Source organism: Panthera onca, chromosome D1, assembly GCF_046562875.1.
Source record: "Panthera onca isolate mPanOnc1 chromosome D1, mPanOnc1 haplotype 2, whole genome shotgun sequence".
NCBI lineage: Eukaryota > Metazoa > Chordata > Mammalia > Carnivora > Felidae > Panthera > Panthera onca.
In genome coordinates, this window is record NC_138348.1 from 69,499,334 (window position 1) to 69,511,361 (window position 12,028).

Sequence of the window (12,028 nt, forward strand, 5' to 3'; positions counted from 1 at the left end):
AGATGCCCCCATGTTATTTTTAGAGCCATTACCCCATTTCAAATGGAATACAAATGACTTGTCAACATCTGGCTGGCATTCAGTGCCTTGCCTAGACGGTTCTGAAGCAAAGCTGATACTTGCTTCAAGGCTTAGGTCAATAGTTTGTCTTTTGCCCAGCCCTCTCAGACAACTCTCCCTTCTTTCCCATACTTGAAATCCCTCTGGCACATTTGTAACTGCCCAATTTGAATATTGCCCTAGAAATTGTGTTGGTTTTATTCACATTTTATGAGCCAGGTTCTCAAGAAACTTGCCTACAAAAACTGTTGCAGTGGATGAAATGGAATGAGGAGCCATTACTGTTCTCAATTAGTATCTTTTTGTTAGCAAGAATTCATCATGTGAGATCTGATTTTGGTCATGGAGCAATGTCTTATAGTGGTCTACAATTAGGCCGTCTTTGTGAACAAATTATTAGGACACTAATAGAAAATAAATGACCAGATATGGGTCTAAACCAATCACAAAAAATCTCTCGGAGCAGAGGGAGTGCTTCAGGAATGTACAATGGAAAGCAGGTCTCAGGGCGTTTTCTGGACCCGATGAGGAAGACAATCTCTCTCTTCTACTACATTTAACCATCAGAAAATAAAAACTAGTAGCTTCTGGAGATTGCCGTAAGGTGAAATCAGCACTGAATCAGCACTGATGATGTCATTTGAGCCCTGGGATCCAATAGTTCCTGAGGCAACATCTTTTTTTAGTACTTTTCAGTTAAGTGAATAGGTAAATTACCTTTATTTAGGCAAGTTTAGGCTATTTGTTATTTCTAAATGAAAGACTGCCAACTCTCCCCTTCCCAACTGGTCTTTGTATCAATTACCAAGAACTATGATTTCTCCATCCAAAATGTCTCCTATTAATTTGCTTACCCCCATCCCAGTGCTCATAATCTGGTTCAGGTTCTCATGACCTTTTACTTGGACATGGAGACTCTTAGTTTGTCCCTCAGCCTCCACTTTTTCTCCTTGTATCTTCCTATAAGCTGCCTAGTTAATCCTCAGCAAGCACAGTTATAATGAAGATACTCACTCCACTGTCCCAAAACTTTCACTGACCCTCCATTGCCTACTGAATTAAAAAAAACCCTACAGTCTTGGGGTGCCTGGGTGGCTCAGTCTGTTGGGCGTCCATCTTTGGCTCAGGTCACCATCTCACAGTTTGTGGCTTCGAGCCCCACATTGGGCTCTGTGCTGACAGCCTGGAGCCTGCTTTGGATTCTCTCTCTCTCTGCCCCTCCCCAACTCACACTCTGTCTCTCTCTCTCTCAAAAATAAATTAACATGAAAAAAATGAATAAATAAATAAACCTACAGTCTTATCCCCATGTGTGTCTCTTTGGCTACTCAGACAGAACACGTCACCTCTGATATTTCTGACCACCAAATGTTGGGGAGGGGATGGGTGGGGTTTCCGCACACCAAGCAGTTTTCCATGACACCAGATGGGTGTCCTACAATTTAATTCAATTCTGACATTATCTTCCTGGAAATAGTGTCAGATCCCACAGGTGAAGGTCTCAGTCCTACAAAACTGCCACCCTCATTTTGATGCCTACTGCCAGTAGGAGGTCCCCCAAGATTTCCTCAACCCCTTTCTCAAGTTTGATTAATTTGCTGGACAAGCTCACAGAACTCAGGGAGACATTTACTCTTACCAGTGTATTAAAGAATATAATAAGGGATATAAATGAATAGCCATACACATAGCAAGGTCTGGGAGGGTCCTTAGTGAAGTAGCTTCTGTCCTTGTGGAGTTGGGATGTATCATTCTCCAGGTATATGGATGTATTCATTAACCTGAAAGCTCTCTGAACCCCATAATTTTGGGATTTTTTGGAGACTTCATCATGCAGGCAATATCAATTATTAACTCTATTTCCAGCCCTTTTCCTTTCTCAAATGAATAGGGAGTGAAGCTAAAAAATCCCAAACTTATATTTGATTTTTTAAAAAATGTTTATTGTTTTTGAAAGAGAGAGAGGGAGAGAGAGCAGGGGAGGGGCAGAGAGGGAGGAAGACACAGAATCCAAAGAAGGCTCCAGGCTCTGAGCTGTCAGCACAGAGCCTGACACTAGGCTCAAACTCACAACCAGCAATATCATGACCTGAGCTGAAGTTGGACACTTAACCAACTGAGCCACCCAGGCACCCCTAAAAATCCCAAACTTCTAATCATGCCTTGGTCTTTCTGGCAATCAGCCCTCATCCAGGAGCCATCCTGGAGCCCACCCAGAGTCACCTCTTTAGAACAAGAGACACTCCTACTACTCAGGAAATTACAAGAGTTTTAGGACTCCTCTGTCAGGAACTGAGGTCAAAGACCAAACAGAACAAAAGATGCTCCCACTGCTCTTATTACTTAGGGAAGTACAAGCATTTTTAGGAGCTGTGTTCCAGGAACTGGAGGCAGAGGCCAATATATATATTTTCTGTTATCTCACACTTACTGAGTAAAGATCAGATTCTTCAGTCTGACATTCCAACCCCTCTATAATCCAGCTGCAATCGCTACCTTTCTAACTTTTATTTCTACTATAGTTCTATGCTATTTATACTCAAGGATTCTGCATTCTGGTTGGATATTCAAGTCCTTAGAGCAAGTTTAATGTAGAGCCAAGGCGAGCTCACTATTCCCATTTCTAAATCTTCCAACTCTGGTCAAATGACACCTTGTCCTAAGCCTTCCTAATGCCACATCTGGGAATTATGTCAATTCTCTGAACTCTTACAGCCCCTTATCTATTCAATCCTTAGGACTTTACCTCTCACTTCCTCTTATCTTTCTACATTTTATTATAGCTGCTGGGGATATGTTCTGTCTAGTCTTCTCTCTAGAACTTTTCCATACTGGATAGCTACTCTCCTTCAGATAGGGTCTATTTGGGATTCACTTTTGTGTGCATCCCATCCCCTGCCCCCATGGTAACATTCCACATAATTATGTGTATTGTATTGGTATAAATAAAGGAATGAGAAAGGCTGTTTAATAGATTCTTAGGAAACTTGCTTTTAATGAATAGAAGAAATAACTTATAAATAACCTGTCCATATATAAACAAATTCTAGCGGCACCTGGGTGGCTCAGTCGGTTGAGTGTCTGACCTTGGCTCAGGTCATGATCTCGCAGTTCGTGGGTTTGAGACCCATGTTGGGCTCTGTGCTGACAGCTCAGAACGTGGAGCCTGCTTTGGATTCTGTGTCTCCCTCACTCTCTGCCCTTCCCCCGCTTACACTCTGTCTCTCAAAAATAAACAAAAATGTTAAAAAACAACAATAAATTCTATCAGAGTTCATGAGGGTGCTTGACATTTGCTTTTCTTAAATACTAAATTTCACACTTTCCCTGTTTTTGCACTATTAATTTTCCAGTACAAAATTAAAATTTAGTTAAGTCTTTAGCAAAGCCTTAAAAATTCTAAATTATTATCTTGATGATGATCAAGCCCCACATATGAGGGTAATTGAAAAAGTGTCTTCTGGCCAACAGTTCTCTTTGAATAGTGTTAATGGACACAATAGTACGCATCTAAGTTGTGTGTTGTAGTTTACAAAATGCTTCTATGGACATTATTCCATTCCTGTTTCACAGCCTCTGAGATTAGTAGGATGAGAATCATCAGCTCTGTTTCCCCAACAAGGAAAATATAAGGTCTAATGCTATAACTAAATAAATGGTAGAACCAGGACCAAAACCCAGGATCCCTGAGCTCTAGTCTAGAACTCTTGCAATTATTCCATGTTGCTTACCTCAAACTAACTAAGGCAACTCATTCCCTTGAGAGTGGTTGATTTAAGAAAGGGCTTATGACCATTGATTCTGACCATTACCATATGAAGAGAGGCCTAGGGAGTGGCATACATTTCTCGCTCCCAAAAAGGAGGCATAGGAACAGAAGCCGCCCTTTTTTTGTTCTTCTGAATGTAATTCTATATGACATCTGCTTGTTATTTCTCCCTCCATCTTGTCACAATCCTGTAGGCAGAGAAAATGCAGAAGAGGGTAGAGCTAAGAGAAACACAGTGTTGGTCACCAGGAGCCACCTTGCACTTGAACTTCTTGCTATGTGAGATGATTGATCTCCTTATTGGTCAAGCCAGTGTGAGTCAGTTTTCTGTTACTTGTATCTGAAATCATCCCCACAGAAGCAATATGGGAGATGATATATGGATTTGAGGTAGAGAGTCCTGGGTTTGAATTACCTCCCTCACACTTCAAACTAGGAATGTCACTTAACTATCTGTAACTTGAGGGTTATTTGGTCAGATGCTGTAAGAGGTAGGAAGTGTCTGGCACATGGTAGATAATTCATAGCCATTATCGTTGAGATAAACTCTGACCATACCAATGTCATAAGTACTTATACAAAAAAAATTGTTCAAACCCTAATTTTACACAGAACAATTTTAGTGGCTCCCTCATCCTTTCTCTGCCGGTCAGGCAGACATTAGGGTAATCACAAAGGTTGATTCCTATCAAGCTTAGATCAAGAAAGCCCAACCTCTGAGTGAACTTCATTTCCTTGGAGCTTTGAGATCATTGGGCAGGGGATGAAAGCGTTGATAATAAAATCGTGATTGGAGCTAGGTTGGGGTGCTTCTACCAAGATTGGAATTTGCCTTGAAGTCAGCAATCAACTCTTCAAAGAGTAGTCTAACAAATCAAAGACTTGTCATTTATTTGTTTTTAATTTTCCTTCAGAAAGGGTTTTAAGGATTTAATAGTTCAATTTTATTGCACCGTTACAAAAAGAGAGAGAGGGAGAGACATCGCCATCTCTTGTCCTAAAAGGGAAGGTAGCTTGAGTAACCTCACATTACCAATATGCCATTTATACAACCGGGAGGTCACTGTAGTTTAGGACTGGGCTGGGCCTTCCTGGGTCTTCCCACATTCGAACCGAGTGCCTTTTTCATTTCAACACTAAAACAAAAACTATCATGTCACCTTGGAATGACTGGTGGCACACTGCCAGGAAGAACTAATTTTTATTGGCAGCATAATCCCCAAACTTCTCTGTCACCTGTGATCCCTCTATTTGATGGAGGACACCCACTGCTTACCTGGGCAGTAAGCTCTTGCTCTGGCGTAATCAGCTGTCCAATTAGGGCTTCTGCCAGCCTCGAGTAAAGAGACAAAATATCTGTGTGCCCCAGGAAAAGCCAGAGGACCCAAGCAAGCTCAGGTCCACCAGGAGAGCATGAGGTTTAGGGGTGTTGTGACTTCAGAGGTGCTTACTAGTAAAATTGGCTCATGTCTTGATTTTTCAGAGACAGGGACGATAATGTGAACTCCTTACAGATGCCACAGGATCTAGGGCTAAGTGTTCTTCTCACTAATTTTAGTCTGCCGGAAACCCGGATAAAAAGTCACTCCTCTTTGAAGGAAGTCCCTACCTGCAGCTGCTGGTGTCAGTACAGGAATCTCCTCCCAGCGTGACCTTCGTTGCTCTGTCAGGGTGACAGGCTCTTCAAAGGCTCTCTCTGAAGAGCCTGTCACCCTATGAACGTGCCCTTCCTCCAAGAACACAAGCTGCAGCAGAGGGCACCTGTGGGGCCACCAGCTCTGACATCCACTTGCCTTCAAGTGGGTAAGTTTCCCACCCTGAACCCCACCCCCACCCCCCAGGCTTCTATGAAAGGGCTTTCCCTAGAATCAGCCTCCCTGGTTCAGGCAGAGAACTAGCCCTCCACATGGCATTCTGCAGGCTTTGAAGTGCAAAAAAACAGTGGTGATTATTCTTGTTGTTTCTCTAATCTGTGTACCAAGGGCAGCGGGAGCCAGGTGATCCTATGTTTGAAATAAAACAGGTTAGTGATCTGAAAGAACAGGAAGGAAATTGCTCTATAGACACAAACCCTCCTGCTTTACCCTCGGGCTGGCCCTCCTGATTGTGCTTTCAAAACATGAGAAATCGCTCATTCGCAGGCTTGGTGGTGGTGGTGAGCTGGTGCTGGTGAGCTGGCATGTTTTCAGTAACCCCTTTTGCACCGAGGGGCAGGAAAACCAGAGGCCAAAGACTGTGCCTAAGGAGTGCCAAACAATCTGCTGAAAACTAAAAATAAGTCTTAAATTTAGCTCTTTGTTGTCTGTTTTCAAGGTCAGATTGACTGAAGATGTCAGTGAAAACAGCTAAACTAGCTTCCCTTTTATCTCCATGCAAAAGGGCTCCCCATCACCTATAAAATGCCATCTATTTGGGGCCTTGCTACAATAAGTGGGGTTTTGTGCTAAATGTGTGAAGGCTACAAATTAACCAACACGTGATATCTTCCTCAATTAGCTTTTATAGTATCCATAGAGTTCTTTGAGTAAATAATAAAAATAATAATAATAATAATAATAATAATAATACTAAGTAGCTACTCTAACTGGAGAACCAGGCACCATACTATTTTGATGCATTTCCTAATTTAATCCTCACTATAACCCTGTGAGGAAAGGATTGTCACTGCCCTATTTTGCAAATGAGGAAACAGAGGCTTTCCCAGTGTGCAGGCTATTCTCTGCCCACCGCCACCCCACCCCCAGCAATTCTCCACCCTTCGCTGCCCTGCTCTGTGCCCATGAGGCTGAGCCTTGCTGACACCACAGTCCAGCTCTCCTGTCAGCTGTCTTTGGCAGGCTCCAGAGGTCAGAGAGCAGGAAGAGAAGAGGTCAGGTTGTTTCTTTCCCTCTCCATCCTTCCCCTGTGCCAGATCTCTGGCAGTGGCTGCCACTTCCCTGGACCATGCAACTCTGGCAAGAGGCCCCCTCCAAGGTGCTCACCTTTGGGGGCTCTGCTTCAGCCTTTCCTCCCTTCCATCTCCCATCTGAATAGCAGTGATGGCTTCTCCCTGTTGCTAGACCTTGGGTACCCTCTGGCCTTGTTTCTTCCCTCATCCCTTTTCTCACCTCCGCAAGTAACTACTTCATTAAGTCTCTCCACTTGAACCAATTAAGGGCAAATTGTGTTCCTGTCAAGACTCTGACTGATACATCCAGCAGAAGTGCAGACCAGAGATTCAAACCCAAAGTATTCAGTAGTTGGGGAGAGGAAAGGTAAACTGAGAATAAAAGAAATAAAATTAAAAGACCCATAAGAAAGTTGTAGAAAGTGTCATGGAAAATCAAAAGCCAACAAAAACACTTTGGAGAGGAATGAGACATTGTGTTAGGACTTTAATACATGAGTAGAACTGAGACAAGGGGATATGAAGAAAAGAGTTTCAAATGCAAACAAAAGCATTGACGCAAAAAAGCACAAACCACATTTTGGGAACAGAAGTGGTTCCGTACCAGAAGTGGAATAAGCTTCCACAAGAAATGGATGGTATTTCTCAAACTGCAGCCTATAGAATTCTACTGTTCAACGAATGTTCTACCGTATTGAAGAGAAGAGTCCATAGTCAAATAAGACTGGATAACTTTGATATAAAGGAGCTTAACCAGGTTTCTCTACTCAGGGCTTCTCAGAGCATTTGAAAGACCAAGACCTATATTTGATTACCTTTTTTTTTTTTTTTCATGGACAGTCTATTTTAACATCTTCCAGAAGTGAGAGACGACATAGAGTTTGGAAAACACATGTTGTCCAATACCCTGGCAGACCAAATCAGAATGCTAGCACCCAGAATTCAGAGCATATTCCAAGGGGTTCTGCAGAAAGTCAGTGGGAATGTTACAAGTCATGAGCAAATGATACCTACAACACCATCATGTAGCCATAGTATAAGTGGTGAAATGTAACAAGCAGGCCAAGTGGAAATTGAATTTGTTACCTTGACATGCCTTGTAAGGTAAAACTGGTGAGAGGGCATCAAACAGAAATTTGGATTTATATCCTAGGAAACATTGGAGCTCCCACGGTAAAATTTTATGCACAATGAGTCCTGCTCCTAAGTGACTGGCAAGCCAAGTGATTTCAGACCTGATATTTTAAGCAAATTAGAATTTCTCTTATTAACTTATTCAATCATTTATTAATAAAAATCAATTGAGCTTACTATGAGCCAGGTTCTCTGCTAGATTATAAAGGAAAACCATAAAGACAAGAAAGAAAAACAAGACAGAGTGTCTGCTGATAAAGAGTTCAGGACCACTTGAAGTTGAACATGTAAATATATATAGTTGACCCTCAACAATGCCAGGGTTATGGGGTGTTGTATTACAGTAATGTACTGTATTTACTGAAAAAAAAATCTACACATAAGTGAACCCATACAGCTCAAACCAGTGTTGTTTAAAGGTCAGCTGTAGGGGAGCCTGGGTGGCTTGGTCAGTTAAGCAGTTGGTTAAGCATCTGACTTCAGCTCAGGTCGTGATCTTGCAGTTCTTGAGTTCGAGCCCCGCGTTGGGCTCTCTGCTGTCAGCTCAGAGCTTGGAGCCTGCTTAGGATTCTGTGTCTCCCTCTCTCTCTCCCCTTCCCCTGCTTGCACTCTGTCTGTCTCTCTGTCTCTCAAAAATAAATACACATTAAAAAAATATTTAAAAATAAAATAAAATAAAGGTCAGTCGTAGTTAACAATTTTAGACATAATGTCAATACAATTCTCTGAAAGCATAGAAGATGAATTTACATATACGGCAATGAAGGGGTTAGAAGACTTCAGAGAAGGGTTGATATTTGAGCTTGAAGGACAAGTAAAATTTGCCAGAGGAAAAAGGAGACAACTCTTGAAAGACACTGAATTTCAACATCCAGACCCCAGGGCGCCCGGGTGGCTCAGCTGGTTAAGCATCTGACTCTTGATTTCTTGATCGCTCATGATCTCGGGGTTGTGGGATTGAGCCACGTGTTGGGCTCCACGCTGAGAGCATGCAACCTGCTTAGGATTCTCTCTCTGCCCCTTTATGTGCTCTCTCTCTCCTAAAAAAAAAAAAATCCAGACCCCATATTTAACCGCATAAAACCTTGCTCCTTATAAGACAGAAAAGAGAAAATCCAGTATTTATGGATTGACAGAAACATAAAAACAAAGGAATTTCCCCAAAATGCCCTTGAAAGTTATAGACATTTGGGAGAAAATTTTATAAAATGACTATAAAGAGAATGACAAAAGATTATTAATGTCTATTTCAGGGCCAACAGCTCTGTTGCTTCTCCTTGAATTAAAGGAAGAAAAAACCCTTATTTTCCTTTTTGTTCTTGTTCATGAAGTCCAGTGTGCGAGTTAGAGCACTGCAGAGAAGCTCAGTGCTGGCCTCTGGAGACTTTTTGAATCTGACCAGAGAAAATGAGAAACACATAGTTATTTCAAAATGTTTCTAATTTTTCAGTTTAGAATAGTGCCCACGGTTTACAGGAAATTGCTAGTGCCAAAGCCTGTTTTTCTTCCTGATAATTTTAAATTGCTATATTCTTTTAAGTAGGATTAGAGTAAAGCTGCTCTGTTCTTTGCTATGCAGCTTTTTTTTTTTCCTTTTTAAGGGTACCATGTATACCAATGTGGCAATTTAACTCTTTGACTACTTTATATAGCAATCTTTTACATATTATACCTTCACATATTTATATTCGGAGTGTGCTTATATTTCTAAACACTTAGAATGAGTAATTTATACTAAAAAAAAACAGGGTTGTTTTTTTTTAAAGTTTTAAGTGCAATGCAAATACATTTGTTTTATCAAATGCTATAAAGATTTGTTTGTTTAGTGGTTCTTTTTGCTAGCTTTTTAAAACAGCTATGGTTAATTATAGGTTTGTGGTGGGTTTTATTTTTTTTACCATGTAAGATTTTAAATCTACTATCATAAGAAAAAAAATCTGGTTTTGCCCTTAAAATCACTGACAAATCTATAGACAAAATCTATTTGTCTATAGACAAATCTATTGACAAATCAACCTAAAATCTATTGACAAATCTATAGGCAATATTACTGGTTCAACAGATGTTTGTGGAATAAATAATTGGTGGAAAAGGAGACAGACAAATACAAACCCTGGCTCCCATTTGAATCTACAATTTTTCCTAAATTCAATTCTTAAAAACTCTTGGTTGCTACAGACAAGAGTTCTGACAGGGAAACTTGAGGGCGGTTGAACAGGAGTCCTGAGATCATTTCTTCTTAGAAGGCCTGCCTCAAACTTTTTAGCATTGATGCTATAACAATTTGATTCATTCATTCAACAAATTTTAAAACATTTATCGAGCATTCACACTAGTAGTAGTAGCAGTAATTACGATAATATTTGTACCAGGTAAGTCCACTTTAGAATTTATTTTGTGCTGAACCCTGGGCTTCGTACTGATTATGTGAGTCCTCACAATAGCCCTAAATTAGCCCCAGTGCACAGATGAGAAGAATGAGGCACGGAAAGTCAAATCCTTGCCCACGGTCACCCAGAGACTAGATGAATTCTAAAGTGGATCCAGGAGAGTCTCACTCCAGAGTTCCACGTTCTTGGCTACCCTGGGATCCCAAGGTAGGGGTGTCCCACAGGTAATGATATACGTGGGTCAACCTTCCACAAGGATTGCGGTGTTACAGATTCAAAGACTGCAGGAGCAGGGTCATGTAGGCTCTCTTTGTACAGATGACAAATAAGGCTGGTAAGTGAGGTGATTTACCCAAGGTCACACAGACAGGTTTAGAGTGCCCCCTACCCGATCTCCTGTATTGTTTCTCATCTTACCTCTCTTCACTAACTACATGGAGCTGTATACCCTACTTAGCTGAGATATTATCTACCACCGAAAAATTCACATTATCACCTAAGAAACCACTGGAAATGATTTTAAGTATGTAAATATAGCTCCTTAGAAATAATCCTCGTTGGTAACTTTCGAATGGACTTAAATTTTTGAAGCTGCACATGGGTCTTAGACTCAAAAATTAGCACTAGAAATTGCATTTAGCAGTTTCGATTTAGGTTGGCTTTGGGTGTCTCCCCTCCCTGCTACCCTAAGTTTCCAATGATCTTTCAGTCTCATCTAGTCTGCTGCCCTAAGGCCATTTAACAGGACATTACTCAGTGATTTCACAACTGGAACAAAAGGAAGACAGAATCAAAAGGTTGTTTAGAGCTGGAGCTATGGACACCAGCAACTGATTCAACCTCCTTACTGTAAAGCCCGAGAAAAGGCAGGAAAAGGCAGGTTGGGGAAGCAACACAATACAATGAAAAAAGACTCCATCGGTTCCCTGGAGACCAGATTCTTACCAGCAAACACCCTGTATTGCAAAGCCTCAGTTCCTCCTACTGATAAAGTGGGTCTGTGACGGGGGGCTAATATAATGCTTGTATATGAACTGATGAAGCTCAGGCATGGGAAAAGAATTAATCGACTGCTACAAAGAATCTTGATTCTCTTGAGGAAGACCTTGACTTTCCTTGAGATCCATCTACTACCACAGAAGCCAATATGGCCAGGGCTTATAATTGGGATGCAAAAAGAAGGAAAAAGAAAAGATGATTCTACCAAGAACAAAGCGTAATGCTGGCAATTAGAAATGTGGTTCAGTTTTCCAACCGAGTTATTTAAAAAAATTTTAATGTTTTATTTATTTTTGAGAGAGAGCACAAGCAGGGGAGGGACAGAGAGGGGGGGAACAGAAGATCTGAAGTGGGCTCTGCACTGACAGCTGCAAGCCTGATGTGGGTCTCGAACTCACAAACTGTGAGATCATGACCTGAACCAATGTTGGACGCTCAACTAACTGAGCCACCCAGGTGCCCCCCAAACATGTTATTTTAAATACCCCAAAGTTTATCCCTAAAGGTTGACATGACTTCGGCTGATTTTTTAACAGCAAGAAAGATAATTAAAACTTAAAAAAAAAATGTGATGAGTCAAAAAGATGGCAAAAGAGTGAGACAGACTGGGCAGAAGTCATAGCTGTGTTACTTAGTAGTATAACAAAACTGGGTATCTTACTCAATCACTCTGAACTTCAGTCTACTCATCTGCAAAATGGGAACAATCCTCATATCTATTTTTCTGTTTGTTGAAGGTTGCATGCAATAAAGTGTACTTTACACTATTTGGCAGATAGTATGCATTGA